Source organism: Oncorhynchus keta, chromosome 17 (genome assembly GCF_023373465.1).
Source record: "Oncorhynchus keta strain PuntledgeMale-10-30-2019 chromosome 17, Oket_V2, whole genome shotgun sequence".
Classification (NCBI taxonomy): Eukaryota; Metazoa; Chordata; class Actinopteri; order Salmoniformes; family Salmonidae; genus Oncorhynchus; species Oncorhynchus keta.
The window spans coordinates 62,513,104-62,533,517 of NC_068437.1; the positions used below are offsets into that span (position 1 = coordinate 62,513,104).

At 45.9% G+C, this 20,414-nt stretch overlaps 1 protein-coding gene across 4 annotated transcripts in view; it reads left to right on the forward strand.

Moving 5' to 3' along the window:
• LOC118379727 (synaptotagmin-7-like) overlaps positions 1-20,414 on the forward strand; it is a 167,739-nt gene that overhangs the window by 49,944 nt on the left and 97,381 nt on the right. The gene's annotated exons all lie outside the window — the stretch shown is intronic.

A 20,414-nucleotide genomic window follows, 5' to 3' on the forward strand; every position in this document is an offset into this window, starting at 1 on the left:
GTAACGACCCATACCACTTTATAATATGGAATGTAACGACCCATACCACTCTATAATATGGAATGTAACGACCCATACCACTCTATAATATGGAATATAACGACCCATACCACTCTATAATATGGAATATAAAGACCCATACCACTCTATAATATGGAATATAATGACCCATACCACTCTATAATATGGAATATAACGACCCATACCACTCTATAATATGGAATATAATGACCCATACCACTCTATAATATGGAATATAACGACCCATACCACTCTATAATATGGAATATAACGACCCATACCACTCTATAATATGGAATATAATGACCCATACCACTCTATAATATGGAATATAAAGACCCATACCACTCTATAATATGGAATATAATGACCCATACCACTCTATAATATGGAATATAACGACCCATACAACTCTATAATATGGAATATAACGACCCATACCACTCTATAATATGGAATATAATGACCCATACCACTCTATAATATGGAATATAACGACCCATACCACTACTCAATATGGAGTATAACGACCCTAATGACCCATACCACTCTATAATATGGAGTATAACGACCCTAATGACCCATACCACTCTATAATATGGAGTATAACGACCCTAATGACCCATACCACTCTATAATATGGAGGATAACGACCCTAATGACCCATACCACTCTATAATATGGAGTATAACGACCCTAATGACCCATACCACTCTATAATATGGAGGATAACGACCCTAATGACCCATACCACTCTATAATATGGAATATAACGACCCATACCACTACTCAATATGGAGTATAACGACCCTAATGACCCATACCACTCTATAATATGGAATATAACGACCCATACCACTACTCAATATGGAGTATAACGACCCTAATGACCCATACCACTCTATAATATGGAATATAACGACCCATACCACTTTATAATATGGAATATAATGACCCATACCACTCTATAATATGGAATATAAAGACCCATACCACTCTATAATATGGAATATAATGACCCATACCACTCTATAATATGAAGTATAAAGAAAGAACAAATTGAATGACACAAAATAAAAGGCTTTTTATTCCCAAACAAAGGGGAAGGAGCTAATCAGCGGTCGAGCTAGCGGTCTGGGTATGGGTCTAGCTATTCCAACACCTCTCATGCCGTTGCCGAGTGAATATGAGTTATGACAACATGAGACTGTTTCCAGGGTAACGTTCTAATTGAGGGCTCCACTGTAATACATACAGACTACACTGGGCCCAACTACAGGGTTCCTCCAGACAGACTACACTGGGCCCAACAACAGGGTTCCTCTAGACAGACTACACTGGGCCCAACAACAGGGTTCCTCTAGACAGACTACACTGGGCCCAACTACAGGGTTCCTCCAGACTACACTGGGCCCAACTACAGGGTTCCTCCAGACTACACTGGGCCCAACTACAGGGTTCCTCCAGACTACACTGGGCCCAACAACAGGGTTCCTCCAGACTACACTGGGCCCATCAACAGGGTTCCTCCAGACAGACTACACTGGGCCCAACTACAGGGTTCCTCCAGACAGACTACACTGGGCCCATCAACAGGGTTCCTCCAGACTACACTGGGCCCAACTACAGGGTTCCTCCAGACTACACTGGGCCCAACTACAGGGTTCCTCCAGACTACACTGGGCCCAACTACAGGGTTCCTCCAGACAGACTACACTGGGCCCAACTACAGGGTTCCTCCAGACTACACTGGGCCCAACTACAGGGTTCCTCCAGACTACACTGGGCCCATCAACAGGGTTCCTCTAGACAGACTACACTGGGCCCATCAACAGGGTTCCTCCAGACAGACTACACTGGGCCCAACTACAGGGTTCCTCCAGACAGACTACACTGGACCCAACTACAGGGTTCCTCTAGACAGACTACACTGGGCCCATCAACAGGGTTCCTCCAGACTACACTGGGCCCATCAACAGGGTTCCTCTAGACAGACTACACTGGGCCCAACTACAGGGTTCCTCTAGACAGACTACACTGGGCCCATCAACAGGGTTCCTCTAGACAGACTACACTGGGCCCATCAACAGGGTTCCTCTAGACAGACTACACTGGGCCCAACAACAGGGTTCCTCTAGACAGACTACACTGGGCCCAACTACAGGGTTCCTCTAGACAGACTACACTGGGCCCAACTACAGGGTTCCTCTAGACAGACTACACTGGGCCCATCAACAGGGTTCCTCCAGACAGACTACACTGGGCCCAACTACAGGGTTCCTCCAGACAGACTACACTGGACCCAACAACAGGGTTCCTCCAGACAGACTACACTGGGCCCATCAACAGGGTTCCTCCAGACAGACTACACTGGGCCCAACTACAGGGTTCCTCCAGACTACACTGGGCCCAACAACAGGGTTCCTCCAGACAGACTACACTGGGCCCAACTACAGGGTTCCTCTAGACAGACTACACTGGGCCCAACTACAGGGTTCCTCCAGACAGACTACACTGGGCCCAACTACAGGGTTCCTCCAGACAGACTACACTGGGCCCAACTACAGGGTTCCTCCAGACAGACTACACTGGGCCCAACTACAGGGTTCCTCTAGACAGACTACACTGGGCCCAACTACAGGGTTCCTCTAGACAGACTACACTGGGCCCATCAACAGGGTTCCTCCAGACAGACTACACTGGGCCCAACAACAGGGTTCCTCCAGACTACACTGGGCCCAACAACAGGGTTCCTCTAGACAGACTACACTGGGCCCATCAACAGGGTTCCTCTAGACAGACTACACTGGGCCCATCAACAGGGTTCCTCCAGACTACACTGGGCCCAACTACAGGGTTCCTCCAGACTACACTGGGCCCAACTACAGGGTTCCTCCAGACTACACTGGGCCCAACTACAGGGTTCCTCCAGACTACACTGGGCCCAACTACAGGGTTCCTCCAGACAGACTACACTGGGCCCAACTACAGGGTTCCTCCAGACTACACTGGGCCCAACTACAGGGTTCCTCCAGACTACACTGGGCCCAACTACAGGGTTCCTCCAGACAGACTACACTGGGCCCAACTACAGGGTTCCTCCAGACTACACTGGGCCCAACTACAGGGTTCCTCCAGACAGACTACACTGGGCCCAACTACAGGGTTCCTCCAGACAGACTACACTGGGCCCAACTACAGGGTTCCTCCAGACTACACTGGGCCCAACTACAGGGTTCCTCCAGACAGACTACACTGGGCCCAACTACAGGGTTCCTCCAGACTACACTGGGCCCATCAACAGGGTTCCTCCAGACTACACTGGGCCCAACAACAGGGTTCCTCTAGACAGACTACACTGGGCCCATCTACAGGGTTCCTCCAGACAGACTACACTGGGCCCAACTACAGGGTTCCTCCAGACTACACTGGGCCCATCAACAGGGTTCCTCCAGACTACACTGGGCCCAACTACAGGGTTCCTCTAGACAGACTACACTGGGCCCATCAACAGGGTTCCTCCAGACTACACTGGGCCCAACTACAGGGTTCCTCCAGACTACACTGGGCCCATCAACAGGGTTCCTCCAGACTACACTGGGCCCAACTACAGGGTTCCTCTAGACAGACTACACTGGGCCCAACTACAGGGTTCCTCTAGACAGACTACACTGGGCCCATCAACAGGGTTCCTCTAGACAGACTACACTGGGCCCATCAACAGGGTTCCTCCAGACTACACTGGGCCCAACTACAGGGTTCCTCCAGACTACACTGGGCCCAACTACAGGGTTCCTCCAGACAGACTACACTGGGCCCAACTACAGGGTTCCTCCAGACTACACTGGGCCCAACTACAGGGTTCCTCTAGACAGACTACACTGGACCCAACAACAGGGTTCCTCCAGACAGACTACACTGGGCCCAACTACAGGGTTCCTCTAGACAGACTACACTGGGCCCAACTACAGGGTTCCTCTAGACAGACTACACTGGGCCCAACTACAGGGTTCCTCCAGACTACACTGGGCCCAACTACAGGGTTCCTCCAGACAGACTACACTGGGCCCAACTACAGGGTTCCTCCAGACAGACTACACTGGGCCCAACAACAGGGTTCCTCTAGACAGACTACACTGGGCCCAACTACAGGGTTCCTCCAGACTACACTGGGCCCATCAACAGGGTTCCTCCAGACAGACTACACTGGGCCCAACAACAGGGTTCCTCTAGACAGACTACACTGGGCCCAACTACAGGGTTCCTCCAGACAGACTACACTGGGCCCATCAACAGGGTTCCTCTAGACAGACTACACTGGGCCCAACTACAGGGTTCCTCTAGACAGACTACACTGGGCCCATCAACAGGGTTCCTCCAGACTACACTGGGCCCAACTACAGGGTTCCTCTAGACTACACTGGGCCCATCAACAGGGTTCCTCCAGACTACACTGGGCCCATCAACAGGGTTCCTGCAGACTACACTGGGCCCAACTACAGGGTTCCTCCAGACTACACTGGGCCCATCAACAGGGTTCCTCTAGACAGACTACACTGGGCCCAACTACAGGGTTCCTCCAGACAGACTACACTGGGCCCATCAACAGGGTTCCTCTAGACAGACTACACTGGGCCCATCAACAGGGTTCCTCCAGACTACACTGGGCCCAACTACAGGGTTCCTCCAGACTACACTGGGCCCATCAACAGGGTTCCTGCAGACTACACTGGGCCCAACTACAGGGTTCCTGCAGACAGACTACACTGGGCCCAACTACAGGGTTCCTCCAGACTACACTGGGCCCAACTACAGGGTTCCTCCTGACTACACTGGGCCCATCAACAGGGTTCCTCTAGACAGACTACACTGGGCCCAACTACAGGGTTCCTCTAGACAGACTACACTGGGCCCAACAACAGGGTTCCTCCAGACTACACTGGGCCCATCAACAGGGTTCCTCCAGACTACACTGGGCCCATCAACAGGGTTCCTCCAGACTACACTGGGCCCAACTACAGGGTTCCTCCAGACAGACTACACTGGGCCCAACTACAGGGTTCCTCCAGACTACACTGGGCCCATCAACAGGGTTCCTCCAGACTACACTGGGCCCATCAACAGGGTTCCTCTAGACAGACTACACTGGGCCCAACAACAGGGTTCCTCCAGACAGACTACACTGGGCCCAACAACAGGGTTCCTCCAGGAATAGGAGATTAGATCAGAGCTGCTCTCTCTCTCCATGTTCTCTATCCCATTTCCTTGCCCTGCGTTGTTGGCTTCCGTTGCATATCTCCAGGTAATACCTGTAGGATCCTTTTCATCATTCTCCCTCTGTGGGGTGTAATCAGTCTTTTATCCAGTATGTCCCAAATCAGTCTTTTATCCAGTATGTCCCAAATCAGTCTTTTATCCAGTATGTCCCAAATCAGTATTTTATCCAGTATGTCCCAAATCAGTCTTTTATCCAGTATGTCCCAAATCAGTCTTTTATCCAGTATGTCCCAAATCAGTCTTTTATCCAGTATGTCCCAAATCAGTCTTTTATCCAGTATGTCCCAAATCAGTCTTTTATCCACTATGTCCCAAATCAGTCTTTTATCCAGTATGTCCCAAATCAGTCTTTTATCCACTATGTCCCAAATCAGTTTTTTATCCACTATGTCCCAAATCAGTCTTTTATCCAGTTTATCCCAAATCAGTATTTTATCCAGTATGTCCCAAATCAGTCTTTTATCCACTATGTCCCAAATCAGTCTTTTATCCACTATGTCCCAAATCAGTCTTTCATGCAGTATGTCCCAAATCAGTCTTTTATCCAGTATGTCCCAAATCAGTCTTTTATCCAGTATGTCCCAAATCAGTATTTTATCCAGTATGTCCCAAATCAGTCTTTTATCCAGTATGTCCCAAATCAGTCTTTTATCCAGTATGTCCCAAATCAGTATTTTATCCAGTATGTCCCAAATCAGTCTTTTATCCAGTATGTCCCAAATCAGTCTTTTATCCAGTATGTCCCAAATCAGTATTTTATCCAGTATGTCCCAAATCAGTCTTTTATCCAGTATGTCCCAAATCAGTCTTTTATCCAGTATGTCCCAAATCAGTCTTTTATCCAGTATGTCCCAAATCAGTCTTTTATCCAGTATGTCCCAAATCAGTATTTTACCCAGTATGTCCCAAATCAGTCTTTTATCCACTATGTCCCAAATCAGTATTTTATCCAGTATGTCCCAAATCAGTATTTTATCCAGTATGTCCCAAATCAGTCTTTTATCCAGTATGTCCCAAATCAGTCTTTTTTCCACTATGTCCCAAATCAGTCTTTCATGCAGTATGTCCCAAATCAGTCTTTTATCCAGTATGTCCCAAATCAGTCTTTTATCCAGTATGTCCCAAATCAGTATTTTATCCAGTATGTCCCAAATCAGTCTTTTATCCAGTATGTCCCAGATCAGTCTTTTATCCAGTATGTCCCAAATCAGTCTTTTATTAACCTGTTGATCCTTCCCCCTACTTTTTCGAACATTCTGTTCAAAATCGCGCAACATTTCAGCGCCCTGCTACTCGTGCCACGAATATAGTATATGCATATGATTAGTATGTGTGGATAGAAAACACTCAGACGTTTCTAAAACTGGTTAAATCACGGCTGTGACTATAACAGAACGTGCGTTTCATCGAAAAGCGCAGGAAAATCTGATCACTGAAAACTGGAAAATATATCAATGCGCCACTTGAACCTATTGTTGAATAGAAACCACATTACCTGGAGCCGAGGTTGCAATACCTACAGCTTCCACACGATGTCAAGAGTCTTGTCATTTGCCTAGGATTTGTTTCATGGTCAAACGGACAAGAGACAGCCCATTTCTTCCGGTCTCTGACCGGATATTTTGTTTGAGATTTACCCGGACATTATTTCACGACATACAGCTGTAGAATATACATCGCCTCGTGATCAATTTGTTCGATTATTAACGTTTACTAATACCTAAAGTTGCATTACAAAAGTATTTCGAAGTGTTTTGTGAAAGTTTATCGTCAACTTTTTTAATTTTAAAAAATGACGTTGCGTTATAAAACACAGTTTTTTTCCTTGATCACACAGTCTTCATAGATCGATATCTAGGCTATATATGGACCGATTTAAACTAAAAAAAAAGACCCAATAGTGATGTTTATGGGACATCTAGGAGTGCCAACAAAGAAGATGGTCAAAGGTAATGAATGTTTTATATTTTATTTCTGCATTTTGTGTAGCGCCGACTATGCTAATTATTTTGTTTACGTCCCCTGCGGGTCTTTAGGGGTGTTGCATGCTATCAGATAATAGCTTCTCATGCTTTCGCCGAAAAGCATTTTAAAAATCTGACTTGTTGGATGGATTCACAACGAGTGTAGCTTTAATTCAGTACCCTGCATGTGTATTTTAATGAACGTTTGAGTTTTAACGAGTGCTATTAGCATTTAGCGTAGCGCATTTGCATTTCCAGATGTCTAGATGGGACGCCTGCGTATCAGGTAGGAGCAAGAGGTTTTAAGTATGTCCCAAATCAGTATTTTATCCAGTATGTCCCAAATCAGTCTTTTATCCAGTATGTCCCAAATCAGTCTTTTATCCAGTATGTCCCAAATCAGTCTTTTATCCACTATGTCCCAAATCAGTATTTTATCCAGTATGTCCCAAATCAGTCTTTTATCCAGTATGTCCCAAATCAGTCTTTTATCCAGTATGTCCCAAATCAGTCTTTTATCCACTATGTCCCAAATCAGTCTTTTATCCAGTATGTCCCAAATCAGTATTTTATCCAGTATGTCCCAAATCAGTCTTTTATCCAGTATGTCCCAAATCAGTATTTTATCCAGTATGTCCCAAATCAGTCTTTTATCCAGTATGTCCCAAATCAGTATTTTATCCAGTATGTCCCAAATCAGTCTTTTATCCAGTATGTCCCAAATCAGTATTTTATCCAGTATGTCCCAAATCAGTCTTTTATCCAGTATGTCCCAAATCAGTATTTTATCCAGTATGTCCCAAATCAGTCTTTTATCCAGTATGTCCCAAATCAGTCTTTTATCCAGTATGTCCCAAATCAGTATTTTACCCAGTATGTCCCAAATCAGTCTTTTATCCAGTATGTCCCAAATCAGTATTTTACCCAGTATGTCCCAAATCAGTATTTTACCCAGTATCTCCTAAATCAGTCTTTTATCCACTATGTCCCAAATCAGTCTTTTATCCAGTATGTCCCAAATCAGTCTTTTATCCACTATGTCCCAAATCAGTATTTTGTCCAGTATGTCCCAAATCAGTCTTTTATCCAGTATGTCCCAAATCAGTATTTTATCCAGTATGTCCCAAATCAGTCTTTTATCCAGTATGTCCCAAATCAGTCTTTTATCCACTATGTCCCAAATCAGTCTTTTATCCAGTATGTCCCAAATCAGTCTTTTATCCACTATGTCCCAAATCAGTATTTTATCCAGTATGTCCCAAATCAGTCTTTTATCCACTATGTCCCAAATCAGTATTTTATCCAGTATGTCTCAAATCAGTATTTTATCCAGTATGTTCCAAATCAGTCTTTTTATCCAGTATGTCCCAAATCAGTCTTTTATCCAGTATGTCCCAAATCAGTCTTTTATCCAGTATATCCCAAATCAGTCTTTTATCCAGTATGTCCCAAATCAGTCTTTTATCCAGTATATCCCAAATCAGTCTTTTATCCAGTATGTCCCAAATCAGTCTTTTATCCAGTATGTCCCAAATCAGTCTTTTATCCAGTATGTCCCACTATGTCCCTGAGAGCAGAGAGGGTGGAGGAGGGATGAGAACAGAGAGGGTGAAGGAGGGATGAGAGCAGAGAGGTTGGAGGAGGGATGAGAGCAGAGAGGGTGGAGGAGGGATGAGAGCAGAGAGGGTGGAGGAGGGATGAGAGCAGAGAGGGTGGAGGAGGGATGAGAGCAGAGAGGGTGGAGGAGGGATGAGAGCAGAGACGGTGGAGGAGGGATAAGAGGGTGGAGGAGGGATAAGGATCATCGTTGCAGAAAAGAGAGAAGATGAAAAGAGAGCTAGAGAAGTGAAGGAGAGAGAGATAGTGACAAAAGAGAGAGAGAGAGCAGTAACCCAGAAAACGTTTCACACACCAAGCACCTCTGCAAACCGTGATACTCAAATAGAAACAATTAGACCAGATCTTCTTAATGAGGCTTAATGATCCCTCAACATCTCTGGAGGAAAGCGAGAGAGAAGGAGAGGCAGGGATGGAGAGGGAGAGAAAGGGAAAGAGAGAGGGGGATGAAGAGGGAGAGTGAGAAGAAGAGAGAGGGAGAGTGAGAAGGAGAGGCAGAGATGGAGAGGGAGAGATAGAGATGGAGTGAGAGAGAGAAGGAGAGGCAGGAATGGAGAGGGATAGAGAGTGAGAGAAAGGGAAAGAGAGAGAGGGACAGAGAGGGAGAGGGAGAAGGAGAGAGAAGGAGAGGCAGGGATGGAGAGGGAGAGAGAGGGAAGGAGAGGGAGAGAGAGAAGGAGAGGCAGGGATGGAGAGGGAGAGTGAGAAGGAGAGGCAGGGATGGAGAGGGAGAGAGAGAAGGAGATGGAGAGAGAAAGAAGGAGAGGGAGAGAGAGAAGGAGAGACAGGGATGGAGAGGGAGAGAGAGGGATGGAGAGGGAGAGTGAGAAGGAGAGGGATAGAGAGAGGGAGAAGGAGAGGGAGAGAGAGAAGGAGAGACAGGGATGGAGAGGGAGAGAGAGGGATGGAGAGGGAGAGTGAGAAGGAGAGGGATAGAGAGAGGGAGAAGGAGAGGGAGAGAGAGAAGGAGAGGGTGAGAGAGATGGAGAGAGAAGGAGAGGGAGAGAGAGAGGTAGAGGGAGAAGGAGAGGGAGAGAGAGAGGGAGAGGGATAGAGAGAAGGAGAGAGAGAATGAGAGGGAGAGAGAGAGGGAGAGAGAGAAGGAGAGGGATAGAGAGAGAAGGAGAGGGAGATAGAGGGAGAGAGAGAAGGAGAGGGATAGAGAGAGGGAGAGATAGAGAAGGAGAGGGAGAGAGAGAGATGGAGAGGGAGAGAGAGGAGAGAGAGAAGGAGAGGGATAGAGAGAGGGAGAGGGAGAGAGAGAGGGAGAGAGAGAAGGAGACGGAGAGAGAGAAGGAGAGGGAGAGAGAGGGAGAGAGAGGGAGAGAGAGAAGGAGAGGGAGAGAGAGAGGGAGAGAGAGAGAAGGAGAGGGAGAGAGAGAAGGAGAGGGAGAGAGAGGGAGAGAGAGGGAGAGAGAGAAGGAGAGGGAGAGCGAGAGGGAGAGAGAGAGAAGGAGAGGGATAGAGAAGGAGAGGGAGAGAGAGATGGAGAGGGAGAGAGAGGAGAGAGAGAAGGAGAGGGATCGAGAGAGGGAGAGGGAGAGAGAGAGAGGGAGAGAGAGGAGACGGAGAGAGAGAAGGAGAGGGAGAGAGAGGGAGAGAGAGAAGGAGAGGGTAGAAAGGTGCATCTTGAGAAGACAGAGATTAAATGACTGTAGGCTTCTGTCTGTGTGTGTGTGTGTGTGTGTGTGTGTGTGTGTGTGTGTGTGTGTGTGTGTGTGTGTGTGTGTGTGTGTGTGTGTGTGTGTGTGTGTGTGTGTGTGTGTGTGTGTGTGTGTGTGTGTGTGTGTGTGTGTGTGTGTGTGTGTGTGTGTGTGTGTGTGTGTGTGTGTGTGTGTGTGTGTGTGTGTGTGTGTGTGTGTGTGGAGGTGTGTGTGTGTGGAGGTGCCTCTGTGTGTGTGTGTGGAGGTGCCTCTGTGCCAGGTGGAGATTATAACAGAACATGGCCAAGATGTTCATAGATGACCAGCAGGGTCAAATAATAATAATCACAGTAGTTGTCAATGGTGCAGCAAGTCAGCACCTCAGGAGTAATTGTCAGTTGGCTTTTCATAGCCGATCATTAAGAGTATCTCTACCACTCCTGCGGTCTCTAGAGAGTTGAAAACAGCAGGTCTGGGACAGGTAGCACGTCCGGTGAACAGGTCAGGATTCCATAGCCGCAGGCAGAACAGTTGAAACTGGAGCAACAGCACGGCCAGGTGGACTGGGGACAGCAAGGTAGTCCTGAGGCATTGTCCTAGGGCTCAAGTCCTCCGAGAGAAAGAGAAAGTGAGAGAAAAAGAGAGAGCTTTTGAGAGAACATACTTAAATTCACACAGGACACCGGATAAGGACACCACACAGGACCCTGGATAAGACAGGAGAAGTACTCCAGATTTAACAAACTGACCCTAGCCCCCGACACATAAACTACTGCAGCATAAATACTGGAGGCTGAGACAGGAGGAGTCGGGAGACACTGTGGCCCGACCGATGATACCACCAGACAGGGCCAAACAGGCAGGATATAAACCCACCCACTTTGCCAAAGCACAGCCCCCACACCACTAGAGGGATATCTTCAACCACCAACTTACTACCCTGAGACAAGGCCGAGTATAGCCCACGAAGATCTCCCCCACGGCACAACCCAAGGGGGGGCACCAACCCAGACAGGAAGATCACGTCAGTGACTCAACCCTCTCAAGTGACGCACCCCTCCTAGGGACGGTATGAGAGAGCCCCAGTAAACCAGTGACTCAGCCCCTGTAATAGGGTTAAGAGGCAGAGAATCCCAGTGGAAAGAGGGGAACCGGCCAGGCAGAGACAGCAAAGGCGGTTCGTTGCTCCAGAGCCTTTCCGTTCACCTTCACACTCCTGGGCCAGACTACACTCAATCATAGGACCTACTGAAGAGATGAGTCTTCAATAAAGACTTAAAGGTTGAGACCGAGTCTGCGTCTCTCACATGGATAGGCAGACCATTCCATAAAAATGGAGCTCCTATATGAGAAAGCCCTGCCTCCAGCTGTACGTGTAGATATGTACGACAGGACCAAATCGTAAAGATGGGTAGGAGCAAGCCCTTGCAATGCTTTGTAAGTTAGCAGTAAAACCTTGAAATCAGCCCTTGTCTTAACAGGTAGCCAATGTAGGGAGGCTAGCATTGGAGTAATATGATCAAATTGTTGGGTTCTAGTCAGGATTCTAGCAGCCGTATTTAGCACTAACGGAAGTTTATTGAGTGCTTTATCCGGGTAGCTGTAGTCTCATTTAGAAGTGACAAAAGCATGGATTCGTTTTTCTGCATAATTTTTGACATTTTGATTCTTGCAATGTTACGTAGATGGAAAAAAGCTGTCCTTGAAACAGTCTTGATATGTAAGTCAAAAGAGAGATCAGGGTCCAGAGAAACGCCGAGGTCCTTCACAGTTTTATTTGAGACGACTGTACAACCATCAAGATTAATTGTCAGATTCAACAGAAGATCTCTTTTTTTTTTTGGGACCTAGAACTAGCGTCTCTGTTTTGTCCGAGTTTAAAAGTTTGCCGCCATCCACTTCCTTATGTCTGAAACACAGGTTTCCAGGGAGGGCAACTTTGGGGCTTCACCGTGTTTCATCGAAATGTCGTCCGCATAGCAATGAAAGTTAACATTATGTATCCGAATGACATCACCAAGAGGTAAAATACTGTATATAGTGAAAATAAAAGTGGTCCTAAAACGGAGCCTTGAGGAACACCGAAATGTACAGTTAATTTGTCAGTGGATAAACCATCCACAGAAACAAATTGATATCTTTCCAACAGATAAGATCTAAACCAGGCCAGAACTTGTCCGTGTAGACCAATTTGGGTTTCCAATCCCTCCAAAAGAATGTGGTGATCGATAGTATCAAAAGCAGAACTAAGGTCTAGGAGTACGAGGACATAGGCAGAGCCTCAGGTCTGACGCCATTAAAATATAATTTACCACCTTCACGAGTACAGTCTCAGTGCTATGATGGGGTCTAAAACCAGACTGAAGTGCTTCATATATATTGTTTGTCCTCAGGAAGGGAGTGAGATGCTGCGCAACAACTTTTTCAACATTTTGAAGAAGAATGGGAGATTCGGTATAGGCTGATCGTTTTCTATATTTTCTGGGTCAAGGTTTGGCTGTTTCAAGAGAGGCTTTATTACTGCCACTTTTAGTGAGTTTGGTACACATCCAGTGGATAGAGAGCTGTTTATTATGTTCAACATAGGAGGGCCAAGCACAGGAAGCAGCTCTTTCAGTAGTTTAGTTGGAATAGGGTCCAGTATGCAGCTTGAAGGTTTAGAGGCCATGATTATTTTCATCAATGTGTCAAGAGATACAGGATTAAAAAACTTGAGTGTCTCCATTGATCCTAGGTCCTGGCAGAGTTGTGCAGACTCAGGACAACTGAGCTTTGGAGAAATACTCAGATTTAAAGAGGAGTCCATATTTAGCTTTCTAATTATCATGAGCTTTTCGTTAAAGAAGTTCATGAATTTATCACTGCTGAAGTGAAAGCCATCCTCTCTTGGGGAATGCTGCTTTTTAGTTAGCTGTGCGACAGTTTTAAAAATACATTTGGGATTGTTCTTATTTTCCTCAATTAAGTTGGAAAAACAGGATGATCTAGCAGCAGTGAGGGCTCTTCGATACTGCACGGTACTGTCTTTCCAAGCTCGTCAGAAGACTTCCAGTTTGGTGTAGCAGCAGTGAGGGCTCTTCGATACGGCACGGTACTGTCTTTCCAAGCTAGTCGGAAGACTTCCAGTTTGGTGTAGCAGCAGTGAGGGCTCTTCGATACGGCACGGTACTGTCTTTCCAAGCTAGTTGGAAGACTTCCAGTTTGGTGTAGAGTCATTTCCGTTCCAATTTTCTGGAAGCTTGCTTCAGGGCTCGGGTATTTTCTGTATACCAGGGAGTACATTTCTTGTGACTAATGCTTTTTGTTTTTAGGAGTGCGACTGCATCTAGGGTATTACGCAAGGTTAAATTAAGATCCTCAGTTAGCTGGTTAATTTATTTTTGTACTCTGATCTCCTTGGGTAGGTAGAGGGTGTCTGGAAGGTCATCTAGGAATCTTTGGGTTGTCCGAGAATTTATTGCACAGCTTTTGATGATCCTTGTTTGGGGTCTGAGCAGATTATTTGTTGCGATTGCAAGTGTAATAAAATGGTAGTCAGATAGTCCAGGATTATGAGGAAAAACATTAACATCCACAACATTTATTCCATGGGAGAAAACTAGGTCCAGAGTATGACTGTGACAGTGAGTAGGCCCAGAAACATGGTCCAGAGACATGTTGGACAAAACCCACTGAGTCGATGATGGCTCCGAAAGCCTTTTGGAGTGGGTCTGTGGACTTTTCCACGTGAATATTAGTCACCAAAAATTTGAATATTATCTGCTATGACTACAAAGTCCGATAGGAATTCAGGGAACTCAATGAGGAACGCTGTATATGGCCCAGGAGGCTTGTAAACAGTAGCTATAGAGAGTGATTGAGTAGGCTGCATAGATTTCATGACTAGAAGCTCAAAAGACGAAAGAGTTGTTTTCTTTTTGTAAATTGAAATTTGCTATTGTAAATGTTAGCAACACCTCTGCATTTGCGGGATGCGCAGGGGATATGGTCACTATTGTATCCAGGAGGTGAGGCCTCATTTAAAACAGTAAATTCATCCGGTTTAAGCCATGTTTCTGTCAGGCCAATCACATCAAGATTATGATCAGTGATTAGTTCATTGACTATAACTGCCTTGGAAGTGAGGAATCTTAACATTAAGTAGCCCTATTTTGAGATATCACAATCTCTTTCAATAATGGCAGGAATGGAGGAGGTCTTTATTCCAGTGAGATTGCTAAGGCGAACACCACCATGTTTAGTTTTGCCCAACCTAGGTCGAGGCACAGACACGGTCTCAATGGGGATAGCTGAGCTGACTACACTGACTATGCTAGTGGCAGACTCCACTATGCTGGCAGGCTGGCTAATAGCCTGCTGCCTGGCCTGCACCCTATTTCATTGTGGAGCTAGAGGAGTTAGAGCCCTGTCTATGTTGGTAGATAAGGTGAGAGCACCCCTCCAGCTAGGATGGAGTCCGTCACTCCTCAGCAGGTCAGGCTTGGTCCTGTTTGTGGGTGAGTTCCAGAAAGAGGGCCAATTATCTACTAATTCTATCTTTTGGGAGGGGCAGAAAACAGTTTTCAACCAGTGATTGAGTTGTGAGACTCTGCTGTAGAGCTCATCACTCCCCCTAACTGGGAGGGGGCCATTACTCGATGCCGACACATCTTTCTAGCTGATTTACACGCTGATGCTTGGTGACCTTTGACTGTTTCATCCTAACATCGTTGGTGCCGACGTAGATAACAATATCCCTATACTCTCTATACTCGCCAGTTTTAGCTTTAGCCAGCACCATCTTCAGATTAGCCTTAACGTCAGTAGCCCTGCCCCCTGGTAAACAGTGTATGATCGCTGGATGATTCGCTTTAAGTCTAATACTGCGGGTAATGGAGTCACCAATGACTAGAGTTTTCAATTTGTCAGAGCTAATGGTGGGAAGCTTCGGCGTCTCAGACCCCGTAACGGGAGGAGTAGAGACCAGAGAAGACCCCGTAACGGGAGGAGTTGAGACAAGAGAAGGCTCGGCCTCAGACTCCGACTCGCTGCTTAATGGGGAGTACCGGTTGAAAGTTTCTGTCAGCTGAATGAGTGACACCGGTTGAGCATTCCTACAGCATTCCTACAGCTTTCCTACAGCATTCCTACAGCATTCCTACAGCATTCCTACAGCATTCCTACAGCATTCCAACAGCATTCCTACAGCATTTCCTTACAGAAACCGTGAGAAAGTTGTCCGGCTGCGGGGACCATGAGAGGGGATTTATACTAACGTTATTATCTGTACTTATTGGTGGCACAGACGCGGTTTCATCCTTTCCTACACTGAATCTATCCTTGCCTTGCCGTAAGGCGATCATTCTCCTGTATATTATGAGTACAGAAACTGCTATTAGAAGGTAATCAAGGTGACAGACAGTGACACATTCAATGCCTCCTTGCACACTCTTGCCTGCATCTAGCTGATCTAGGGTGTAATCATCAAATCAAATCAATTTTATCACATACATATGGTTAGCAGATGTTAATGCGAGTGTAGCGAAATGCTTGTGCTTCTAGTTCCGACAATGCAGTAATAACCAACGAGTAATCTCACTAACAATTCCAAAACTACTACCTTATACACACAAGTGTAAAGGAATTAATATGAATATGTAAATAAAAATATATGAATGAGTGGTGGCCGAATGGCATAGGTAAGATGCAGTGGATGGTATAGAGTACAGTATATACATATGAGATGAGTAATGTAGGGTATGTAAACAAGATGCAGTAGATGGTATAGAGTACAGTATATACATATGAGATGAGTAATGTAGGGTATGTAAACAAGATGCAGTAGATGGTATAGAGTACAGTATATACATATGAGATGAGTAATGTAGGGTATGTAAACAAGATGCAGTAGATGGTATAGAGTACAGTATATACATATGAGATGAGTAATGTAGGGTATGTAAACAAGATGCAGTAGATGGTATAGAGTACAGTATATACATATGAGATGAGTAATGTAGGGTATGTAAACAAGATGCAGTAGATGGTATAGAGTACAGTATATACATATGAGATGAGTAATGTAGGGTATGTAAACAAAGTGGCATAGAATAAAGTGGCTAGTGATATATTTTACATCAATTTACATCAATTCCCATCAATTTACATCAATTTACATCAATTCCCATTATTAAAGTGGCTGGAGTTGAGTCAGTATGTTGGCAGCAGCCACTTAATGTTAGTGGTGGCTGTTTAACAGTCTGATGGCCTTGAGATAGAAGCTGTTTTTCTGTCTCTCGGTCCCAGCTTTGATGCACCTGTATTGACCTTGCCTTCTGAATGGTAGCAAGGTGAACAGGCAGTGGCTCGGGTGGTTGATGTCCTTGATGATCGTTGTTGTGCAGACCTCACTACCCTCTGGAGAGCCTTACGGTTGTGGGCGGAGCAGTTGCCGTACCATGCGGTGATACAGCCCGACAGGATGCTCTCGATTGTGCATCTGTAAAAGTTTGTGAGTGTTTTTGGTGACAAGCCGAATTTCTTCAGCCTCCTGGGGTTGAAGAGGCGCTGCTGCACCTTCTTCACGATGCTGTCTGTGTGGGTGGACCAATTCAGTTTGTCTGTGATGTGTACGCCGAGGAACTTAAAACTTACTACCCTCTCCACTACTGTCCCATCGATGTGGATAGGGGGGTGTTCCCTCTGCTGTTTCCTGAAGTCCACAATCATCTCCCTTTTTTGTTGACATTTTTTATTTTCCTGACACCACACTCCGAGGCCCTCACCTCCTCCCTGTAGGCCGTCTCGTCGTTGTTGGTAATCAAGCCTACCACTGTAGTGTCGTCTGCAATCTTGATGATTGAGTTCGAGGTGTGCGTGGCCACACAGTCGTGGGTGAACAGGGAGTACAGGAGAGGGCTCAGAACGCACCCTTGTGGGGGCCCCAGTTTTGAGGATCAGCGGGGTGGAGATGTTGTTACCTATCCTCACCACCTGGGGGCGGCCCGTCAGGAGGTCCAGGACCCAGTTGCACATGGTGGGGTCGAGACCCAGGGTCTCGAGCTTAATGACGAGTTTGAAGGGTACTGTGGTGTTATTAGTCCAACAGTTAGTCCAACAGTTGCAAACGAGAGTTTCTATTGGACGAATTCAGGTATGTTTAACCATTTTTTAACCAGTTTCGTACCATTTGCTTCCATTTAATAATTTATTTTCAACAGAATTTGCGGAATGAATACACCCCTGATAATACGCAAACACAGATCACTTTCATAGCAGCCACATACAAACAGCATGATCACGTGGTTCGTTGTTTAATTCCTTCTTGCATCTCCACAATCTTCTCTCACCTTTTCCCTTCGCTTCAGCTGGTCTGTGACCAGGCAAAAAAACACATTTTCCAAACCAAACCTTCATATAACCTCTAACCCGTTAACACACAGCCTACTTCGTTGTCCCCATATTAGCTAACGTCATAGTCAACATAGCTACCATAAACTAACGCGTTAGTAAACCTGCTACAATTATGCAGTAGTGTACAGTCAACAAGCAGTTTTGCAGGTACACCAGCGGGCCCCGGTGGCAATAAATGAATACAACCAAAAGCTTTCCTTGACTTGCAAGTTCCAGTTTTGGAAAGCCATAGCTAGCTAGCTAACATAGCGTTCCTCTCTGTTTGAGCCGGGTGGTTGAGTAACTAAGTGAAAATAATTCAGTGATACATCCTTTGATTGGGTGGACAACATGTCAGTTCATGCTGCAAGAGCCCTGGTAGGTTGGAGGACGTCCTCCGGAAGTTGTCATAATTACTGTGTAAGTCTATGGAAGGGGGTGAGAACCATGAGCCTCCTAGGTTTGGTATTGAAGTCAATGTAGCCAGAGGAGGATGGAAGCTATCTGTCCTCCGGCTACACCATGGTGCTACCCTACAGAGTGGCTGTTGAGGCTACTGGAGACCTTCTCTGCAAAACAATAATAATAGTTTTAATAAATTATTTGGTGACGTTGTTAATATATTTAGTACAGTTTTATTGTTTTATTATTTTTCTGAAATACACTGAGGAGGATGGTCCTCATCTTCCTCATCTGAGGAGACTCCACTAGTGTGTGTGTGTGTGTGTGTGTGTGTGTGTGTGTGTGTGTGTGTGTGTGTGTGTGTGTGTGTGTGTGTGTGTGTGTGTGTGTGTGTGTGTGTGTGTGTGTGTGTGTGTAGAATACCACAGTCATTACCACTGAATCAATGTCTAGGTAATTAGCAGCCCTTTGACAGTAGAAGATATATCACGTTTAACTGTATTACAGCATTATTCTATTATAATGATCAGACTATTAAACTAGCTAGACCTTTTATCCTGCGGGATCCTGTTGTAATATCCTTCCCTGGATTAGATAGAGCACTGTGGGGACTAAAGCCTTGTTCACACTGCAGGCCTTAATGCACTGTGGGGACTAAAGCCTTGTTCAAACTGCAGGCCTAAATGCACTGTGGGGACTAAAGCCTTGTTCAAACTGCAGGCCTAAATGCACTGTGGGGACTAAAGCCTTGTTCACACTGCACTGTGGGGACTAAAGCCTTGTTCACACTGCAGGCCTTAATGCACTGTGGGGACTAAAAGCCTTGTTCACACTGCAGGCCTTAATGCACTGTGGGGACTAAAGCCTTGTTCACACTGCAGGCCTTAATGCACTGTGGGGACTAAAGCCTTGTTCAAACTGCAGGCCTAAATGCACTGTGGGGACTAAAGCCTTGTTCACACTGCAGGTCTAAATGCACTGTGGGGACTAAAGCCTTGTTCACACTGCACTGTGGGGACTAAAGCCTTGTTCACACTGCAGGCCTTAATGCACTGTGGGGACTAAAGCCTTGTTCACACTGCAGGCCTAAATGCACTGTGGGGACTAAAGCCTTGTTCACACTGCAGGCTCAAATCTGTTTCGTTTTTCAAATCTGTTTTGGAATACTGACTGTTCAAACAGCAATTTACAAGTAAATTACAAATAGGATGTCTGTGTTCAGACAGCAGTCATTTACTGACATGGCTACACTAGTTGTCATAGTAACCACGGGTGTGTGATCAGTGGTGAAGGCTGATTGGTGGTAGTGCTTGTGCTTCCTATCACTCAGAAGTTATGTAACAAGCTAAGGATGACAATTATGCCTCGCCAGGGTCGTTTCCCAGCTGTAAAAAAAACGTTTAAAGCCTCAGATGATCAGTTTATCCATCTCTTGTGCTAGCCACAGCAGTCAGCTAGCTAGGTAGCCACAGCAGTCAGCTAGCTAGGTAGCCACAGCAGTCAGCTAGCTAGGTAGCCACAGCCGTTAGCTAGCTAGGTAGCCACAGCAGTCAGCTAGCTAGGTAGCCACAGCAGTCAACTAGCTAGGTAGCCACAGCAGTCAGCTCGCTAGGTAGCCACAGCAGTCAGCTAGCTAGGTAGCCACAGCAGTCAACAAGCTCGGTAGCCACAGCAGTCAGCTAGCTAGGTAGCCACAGCAGTCAGCTCGCTAGGTAGCCACAGCAGTCAGCTAGCTAGGTAGCCACAGCAGTCAACAAGCTCGGTAGCCACAGCAGTCAGCTAGCTAGGTAGCCACAGCAGTCAACTAGCTAGGTAGAGGTGTAGCTTTCTAGCAAAGTCACTTATTTGTTTGTAAACAATGAACAAGCTACTTAGCTACCACATGTTCCTGTCAGACTGTCAACAGAGTAACTAGCGAACAACAAGATATGCCAAATAACAGTCTAGAAACAAACAGACACAAGTGACATGTCCAGGAATCTGATTTTTATCTAATTTCAAATCACCTTCGAAGGTAGTTTGAAATGTGGCTTGAAATATTTGATTCAATGTGCTTTTTGGGTGTTCAGGCTGCAGTGTGCACAAGGCTTTATAGACTTTATTCATATGGCGGCCATTG